Source organism: Pyrgilauda ruficollis, unplaced genomic scaffold (genome assembly GCF_017590135.1).
Source record: "Pyrgilauda ruficollis isolate IOZ18807 unplaced genomic scaffold, ASM1759013v1 scaffold375, whole genome shotgun sequence".
NCBI classification, from domain to species: Eukaryota; Metazoa; Chordata; class Aves; order Passeriformes; family Passeridae; genus Pyrgilauda; species Pyrgilauda ruficollis.
The window spans coordinates 70,369-78,931 of NW_024525212.1; the positions used below are offsets into that span (position 1 = coordinate 70,369).

Sequence of the window (8,563 nt, forward strand, 5' to 3'; positions counted from 1 at the left end):
ATATATTTGGCATCAGTATTCAGTCAGCTCAAGGCCAGCAAAAAAGCTCTAATTAAAGAAACTAATAGGAAGTCCCAGGATGAAAGAGCAACAGGAGGTATGATGTCACTTTTTTAATTGGCAGAGTTCTTGCAATAACTCTTCTGAGAAATAGGGAACAGCACAAGCCTCGTGGGAGAAGCCTGTACTACTCATTAAATCCCTTGCATCTATACCCAGTCACTGGTGTACCAAGTTAGCTGTGACTGCTGGAAAATCTGCATTATAGCATGAAAACCAGGATTGTTTGTTGCTGTCTTGACAAATGAGATGGTAACTTAATATTTGATCCACATAGGCTGTGTAACACTGCAGTAAATAAAACAATCCTCCATTAGTTCAGAGGTAAGATGAGAGCACAGCAGCAAAGAGTGACTGAAAATAAGAGCTGAGAGCATTAGCAAAAATCACGTGTTCTGTGGGTTTCCCAAACAGGCACAGTGATGTGGAGTGTACCAGTGCTGTACTTTGGAAACTGTTAGGGAGCACACGGGTGGCTCTGTTGAAATATTCTGTGCTATTCCTACATTACACATTCAGAAATTAGTAACTCAAGGGGTAAAGGGGAGTTTGTGAGACCACAGGGGAGCAAACTCCCTTAAGGGAGGAGCTTGGAAGAGTTCAATTTAAAGCTCTTGGGCCTTGGCCAGCACCCAAGGGGCACTAGTGAGCCACACACTTGCTTTCAGGTGCTTTAGATCCTTACAAATCCATCCTACAGCATGGTGTCTCCCCAGGCTCTGTCTCATGCACTTTGCAAACTTTCCTTGCCAAGTTTGAAACCCACATCAGCCTGGAGCCAGAATCACCGGGCACGGCACGAGCTGCTTTGCCCAGGCAAGAAGATGCCCCAGCTGGCCCTGGCTGCAGCAGCTTTCTGAGGCTGAAAAACACAGGAATGATGAGACAGGCAAATGTGCTGAGGCTTTTCCTTAACACTTCCCCATTCCTCAAGTGCTCCTGGCTCAGGCACATCCCAGTCCTGCTGTCTTTGTTCTGTGTGGGATCAGGAGTCTGCACCTGGTTTTCCTCTCATGGATTTGTCTGGCAGATTTTTGAATGAATGGAAACCTTCAGTAGCCACTGCATTGGTGGTGATGAGCTGTGTAGATTAATTACAAGTGTTTTGAGGAATATGTGACACTAAATGGTCTCCAAAGGACGGTTCTTCTCATTGGGGAGGTACTGTTTGGGCCATGAACGTTCTCTCCTCTATTTTCTGCCACACATGAACCATAACCTTTCCAGATTTATGATGTGGACATCTGCCCTGTCTTGGCCTGAACAATTCTGACAGCGATACATCCCTAAGGATCCCAGACCAGTTATTTTTATGGATGGTAGTATCATTGCTCCTTGGGGTTGGGTTTCAGAAACAGGAGGATTGTTTTTCACTGACATCTTAAAATTTGAGGGGGAGATTAGAATTCTCCAGGGAGTAAGTGTGGCATTTGTCTCTGTCAGCTGCACAGAGTTTATAATCTGTTCCTATAAAAAGAACACCAAGATTTATACAATTCAGGACAGCATAAATTGTGCTAAAATGTGGGGGTCTTCCAATTTCAGAAACTGAAATGTAAATTAATGAAAAAATGAAAGTACATCCACATTTGCCTGCACACTGTTTACGTTACTCCCATATTTTCTTTCTGTGTCAATCCTGCAGTGGCAGTTCAGAGCTTGAACTCTTCTTGAGAAGAAATTTCTGCATGAATGCACAGAAGGGGTGAAAACCTTCACAGGCTGCTGTACTGAAAAAATTCCTGGAAAACAGATTTTTCCAGTGCTGCTTTTCCATGTAGTTGTGGAGAACACCTTTTATTTTTTGGCAGGAGGAATGAGGTGACAGAAATATCCCCCTTCACTGGTTTCCACAGAATTCCCTTGGACAGACATCTCCTGTGTGGCTCCTTAGGGAATATGTTGGGCACATCACAGATATGCTAAGAAATGTCTACATGAGCTTCTCTGTGCTATCCCCCCCACTGCCCCCACCCCCATCTCCAGTATCAAAAAATGTAGTAGGCACTAGTGCAGCAAAGTTGTCAAGGAATTTCCTGAATTTTCCTGTGGAAGATTTCACACAACAATATGCTCTGTGCTTTGACACTTCCTGTCCTCCCTCAATTGATGCTCAACCAAGCATTTCCCCAAAATTCTGGGAGTAGGGCTTAGTGAGTAGGGGTGCTGTCATCCTCTTCTGCTGTCATCTCAGACCCACTGAACAGGGAGGAGTGGGAGAGCCTGGAACCTGCCTACCACAGTCAGCATGGCTCAGTCAGCCCTGAGTCAGAGCAGCATCGTCATCTCCTGAGGGACAGGGATAGAAGGAAGGGAAAACTGGGCCAGAGAGGAGTTGGAAGTCAGTGCAGTGCAGCTGAAGTAACTCACCCTCTCCAAACTATGAAAGAATCACTGACCCTGTGTCAATCTGACAATTTTCCCCCTCAGAGAAAATTTCTGGTCACCTGGTATGGGTCTCCTCAAAGCTGTGGGGAAACAGGGCTGTTGATGGTGACTTGCATTTAGCTCAGAGGAAGGTGCTGGGCTTAATGTAGTTCCTGCCAGAGCAGCAGCTCCCTGATGTCCTCAGCTGAGATGTCCATGTGGCAGTCCTGACAGAGCAGTCCTGGCAAAAGACTTGTTAACATGCCCAGGAAACAATCCACACATGCAATGGCTTCTTGGATTGTTTGGGAAGAACCCGTGGCATGGCAGCCAGTAGACAGTGGATTATCTGCATAACAAGGAAGTTTGGATTTTGTTTTATGCAGAGCATCCAGGGCTCTTCTGATGCAGGCCAACAAAGTGGCATGTGCAGGAAGAATGTGATTCCCCTGCTAGTGTCAGGAGTACAATGTGGCACGAATGAACCCTTTCCTAGCATGGTATTGTATAACCTCCAGTGAGCAGCTCATCCACAAGAGAAGGGAGGTGCATGCCAGAGAGCACAGGGAGAACTAATCTCCTGCTAACAACATAGACCAGGAGAAGCAAAGTAAAAAAAAAAATAAATTATGTGATGTAATATAATGATGAACATTAACTCTGGAAAGAGGCCATCCCATCAGTCATTGCAGAAGAACAGATATAGAGTCACAACAGTCAGTGTAAAATTCCCAGCCCTTGTTATAAATTCAGTATTTACAAGGCACATGGTTCTCCCACAGACAATTCTCTCCCTAATGGTGAGAAATGTTTGGCATGTCATGAAGGCTTTTGTTAAATGATTTTTGTGATTTGCAGACTGCTATTCATGAGTGGGCATTTTGGTATATCATTTGTCTATCTAAGACTATAGTTTGTGCTTTACACATCTGCCTGGCTAGAGAAGCTTGATAAATATCCCTGTCATTCATTTGGTATGCATGACAAAGCCAAAACTTCTTGAGCAGAAGAACATTGGAACTCCTGGAAGTCTATCTGGAACAAAAAAGAAGCCTTACATTAAAAGCAAGACTGCTGTCATTTGGAAATAAGAAGGATAGAAACACAGAAACAGTCACCTCCCCAGTCTGCCTGTAACAATCAATCTAACTTACAGTCAATTCTGTAATCTCATCAGGTCACAAATTATTGCCAAGTCATAGTGAAAACCAAAAGTGGGATGGAAAAAATTTCTGATATAGTGCTCACCACTGCAGTGACCAGAATTTTATGGCATCTTCCAGATTTTAATTTTTATAAAATTTGTTTACCTCTAAAGTTCTCAAAATATGGATATATAGGTGTTTTAGGATCAGAAACATTCCTCTAATTTTCAAAATGAATTAGCAAATGGACTCTTTGCATTCATTCATTTTGCTCTAATATTTTACTTCAGCTTTTTTTTCCTCCTTGTTTTTTTTTTTTTTTTTCTCCTCAACGGAGTTATATAAATAAATCCATCTTGTATCAGTTTCAATCACTCAGCAAGTATGACCCATCATCATTCAAGCCAATCTTTTCAAGTCTCTCATCATAAAGGAGTTCATCCATTCTCATGAACTTTTTAATAATTCTGATGGGGTGGAACAAGAGAGACAGGGAGACAGAGACATGCAGGATGGACCAGGAGGCAGGAGAAAACAAAAATCAGTAGAGAGGTGAGTAAAAGGAAAGCTGTTTTGAAGCAGTGGGAGAAGGTGTTTACTGCTCAGTACTAACTCTAATGACCACCTTGTTCAGAAAGAAATATTTCTTTCTTCTCAAATAGATCTTTTCAGTAACTTGACAGAAACTGACTGGAAGTGTTTTCCAAGCCGCCCAAAACTCACAGTGTTCCTGCATAGGATGTGCCTCTTCAGGGGTCAGGCTGGCCTCGTGAGAAGGACCATGATCTCACTGCTCTATGCTTCACAGTTGCTTGCATGAAGGTCACACTCAATCTGTATTTACAAGAGTCACCTGCTTGTAAAACAGCTCATCCTGCAGTGCCCAGTGAGCACATATTCTCTCAGGAGTGTCCTAAATGCTTTCTGTCCTCCCAGTCACCACCAGTACCTCTTCTTACCCTTCCTTTGATGTTTTCCGCTGCATCTTTGGTCATTCCAGCTCACAAGCACTTGTGGTGTGTGAAGACACAACCTGCCTGCCCCTCCTGCAATGCCAGGAAAAAGCAGAGATTTGGGAAATTGATCTGTTACCCATGGCCTAAAGAGACAGTCATTGAGGTACTGGGCAATGAGGATGAAATTGGGTGGAAAAACACAGAATATACCCAAAGCTGGTAGACCTTTTCTTCAGACATTTCCCAGAGATTCATCTTTGCTCTTTCTTTTGAAATTATACATTTGCCTTTAAAGATTGCAAACCTCTACTTATCACTGCCTAAATAATATTTATTCATAATTCCTCTTTATTTTGAATGAGCAGCATGTGCAAATGGTGAACATCCCCCAGAGTGAAAAAAAATTGCCAGTATCAAGCCTTAAATTACATGCCAATCAAATTGATTGTAATATTGGGGATTTTGGGCATTAGATTATTCAGAGTAAAGCACTTTCTCTAGTTAGCCTTAAGGAAATAAAGTCACTCAAGAAAAATAGTTTCTGTGGAACAGGGATCCTGTGTTCATCCATCTCTGACGACAGGAAAGGGAATGGAGCTCTTATGTTCTAAGAAATACCTGTCACTCTTTCACATCAAGGTTATCATGGACTTGGAAGTCTCTGCAATAAAAACAAGGTATCAGATGCATCTATTTTAAGCTTTCTCTCAGAGGTGTATATTTATGCCTATTATGGATCCATGTTTTTCCCAAGATCAGTTACCTTTACATCAGCACTTACCAGCTGACAGGCAGGCTGACTCCAGGAATAGCGTGTCACTGCAAAATGATGCCTGTCCTCCATGTATGGCAACAAATCACAAAGTGAGGAGAAATTAATTTTCCATTTCACCGCTATTAATATTCCATTTTGATCCCGATAATCCTCTGTAAGTCACAGAGTGTGCAGTGAAGTTCAGCACAGTGCAATGTGTGGGAATTTTGTGTTGCCCAAATGTACCATTTATAACAGAAAAGCCAACTAGTACTTTTAATTTTTTAACTTTGCAGGTTTTTCTCTATTAAAAAAAATCCACAATATCAGTAGTTTGTGCAAAGCACTGTAAAATAATCATTTATTAAGAAAGAAATAAAAACATCTGATTTAAAACATGTTATGATTGCTTTAAAATAAATATGTATCATCCCTTTCATATCTTTTGTGACATCATCAAAAGTAAAGTGAATGGACAATGGCTAGTTACAAAGTCTGTTTGCCCTTCAGCCAATAGACAGAGACTTCAAACTTTTCTACACTTTAAATGCAATTTTTTTTAGGGAAGCCACAAGAGCAGCATATAAATTAAAGTATTCGCATTCTGTTCTTCCTTCTATGGTATTATGAAGACTGTGGGATGGCTCCAATCACTTTCAGTCCCTCTGGTGGACACCAGACTGGTATCCAGATACCAAATATTATCACTAGTGCCCAATAACCCTTCACTGTGTTGAACTTGTTTCTATAATCTTATGCAAAACCTCGGAACACTTTTCATCATGAAACCCAGGATGCTGTTGGCTTTGTGTCTACCAGGTCTTTTTCTGCTTTCCAGCCAGTCATCCCCAGACCTGTGCTGGTACATGGGGTTATTGCTCCCCAGGTCAGTTTTCATTTACTGAACTTATGTCAACCTCTTTCTCAACTTGCCAAGATCCCTCTGAATAACAGCACAGCTATGTGGTGTATCACCCACACCTCCCAGTTCTGTATCATCAGCATATTTGCTGTGTGTGCACTCTGTTCCAGCATCTAGAATGCTAATGAAGGTGTTAAAAGAATGTGGGCATTTGTTTTGATCACTGGAACACAGCACTGTTTCTCTGTTAAAATTTTTTTCCCAACAAGAAAGTCAAAACATGAAGAACATTAATGCAAATCACCTTTGAGGGACCACAACAGTGCAACAAACTTGTTTCAGAAATTTTAAGCTGTCAGATGCTGAATTCAGGAAGGCAAAATATCATGTTAGCTTTTACTCTTATATCAGGGACTGCATACCCTTGCACAATTCATGGTTTTCCTGCAGAAAGACTAATATAAACAATTAAAACTGGATTTTTATCTGAAGGGTTTAAGGCTCAATCTGACACCTTGGGAAGGCATTCTAGGTTCAGGAAGGACAGCCTCCTCATTCCTTATTAGACAACCACTGATATCCTTACAGAACACTGTCCTCAAGAGAGGGTGCTTGATAACCAGTTCCCAGGCTCACACGAGCTGTATCTCTTGTCTTTAACTACAATTATAAATTGCTGGCTATCATGACTAGCAAAATATTCAATAATAGCACTTCATTTCAGGGTAGGGGACCCCTTCCCTGGAAGTAGACCAGCATACAAATCACAGCCCTTCACTCTCTAGCTGTGTAAGTATTTAAACTGTTCTTCAAATTCCCATGGAGTCAGATCATTTCAACATTGTAACAAAAATATCTTTTTAGGATTTGTTGTTGTTGTTATTGTTGATCCTAGCACGGTAAAAATAATTATGTAATGATCAAGACACCAAAAGAATAACCATGAACAGGCTGGTTTCCTGGCACAGCAAGGTCCCACATTGATAGGGGACAAACCTTTGTCCATTCTGTGGGAATGGAAATGGTAAATCTCAGCAACAATCCACAGGAAAACATCCAGTCCCTGCCATGTTTTCCTGTACACAGTTCTTCCTTTGGCCATGAGATTCTCTGCCACAGCTGAGAGTCCCAGCCTGTTCCCTTGCACACACAGTGCCACATTATAATAGCAGTGTGCCCCTAAATATTTTTTCTACTTTTTGCATAATCATCAGAGATAAGAATTAAAATGATCCATCTAGATCAAACAGTTACGAAATGAAAGAACAGAAAAACACCCTGGAGAGAAGGAATAATACAATCTGATGCATTTAAAGTGTATGCATCAGAGTGCAGGGGAGAAGGACTTCCTGCAAACACTGGTTGTTAACAACACAGTTCATGCTCTGCAGCAGGAGTTCATGCTGGATCAGCAGCAGTCCATTAGTCATGACATGTTAGTAAATCACACAAGAAATTCAACACCATTTTTGACAGGAGCAGGTGCATGACACGAATGTCTCTAGACTTTGGCAAATCTTCAGGAGTGTGTAATTTCATTCCCCAAGAAGCAAAACAAAGCTGAGCATTTTCAGATTGTCCAGTAGCTTAGTTCTTCTTTAACAAGTTTCTTTTAACAAATTTACCTCTATAGTCACAGAATTAGCCACTCTAATAGTTTCAGGGTTAGATTGTGAACATAACCAATGGAACAAAGCAACTGGCAAAGTACCAAAGCCATCATCATCTGACAATTCTTCATTTCACAAAACTGAGACACAAACCTATGTAATGTGTTCTCATGCCACACAGGGACACATCCAGTCAAGAAGACACTGGGAACCAAAAGATTTTGGGCACAAGAGGACATGCTTACCAAGGAAAGGTTTTTCTCTGTCATCACCAGATTCTTAGCACGGACACTGATTTATGAAGGGCATACAAACCAAACCTGGGGGAAGACAAAACAAAAAGGACTGAGGGCAACCATGAAGAGTTCAGCAGGAACAAACCATGCAGACCTGTAAGAATCTCCTGTGAAAGAGCAGGTGTGTGTGGAGAAAAGCCAAAGGGCTGTCTGCAGGGTGACACTGGGGTCAGAGCTCTCAGAGAAAGAGCATCTATAGAGGACAGTCTGCAGGAACACTTTTCTGATGTGGGTTTTAATCCTAATTTTACCTGCCACTTCTCCTGGGCTGGACCCAACTGCTTTCAGTTTAGCCTTGTTTTGGAGCAGTAAGTGGCTGAGCCATTCAGAAATGTGCCCTTTCCAGAGTATGCCAGATTGCTGAGGATGTCAGGAAGCAGCTGGATGCCACAGGAGCTCAAACTGCAGTCTTTGCACCTACCTTAAGCTCTGTGCATCAGAGGGAAGGTAACTGGCCTTGCATTTCCCTGTTGATTTAGCTCCATGGACAGAATCTCTCATGCCAGACATTCC

The 8,563-nt window shown here is 41.9% G+C and overlaps 1 long non-coding RNA gene across 2 annotated transcripts; it reads right to left on the reverse strand.

The window, feature by feature from the left end:
* Positions 1 to 4,078: 4,078 nt before the first annotated feature.
* Positions 4,079 to 8,563, reverse strand: LOC121358142. Of its 2 annotated transcripts, none has more exons than XR_005955840.1 (4): positions 8,472 to 8,563; positions 8,000 to 8,074; positions 4,532 to 4,618; positions 4,079 to 4,406 (listed from the first exon to the last, which is right to left on the reverse strand). It is a non-coding gene; the product is annotated as an uncharacterized LOC121358142 (long non-coding RNA). The 2 variants fall into 2 exon arrangements; XR_005955839.1 differs by lacking the exons at positions 8,000 to 8,074; positions 8,472 to 8,563 and adding exons at positions 5,147 to 5,189; positions 5,310 to 5,364.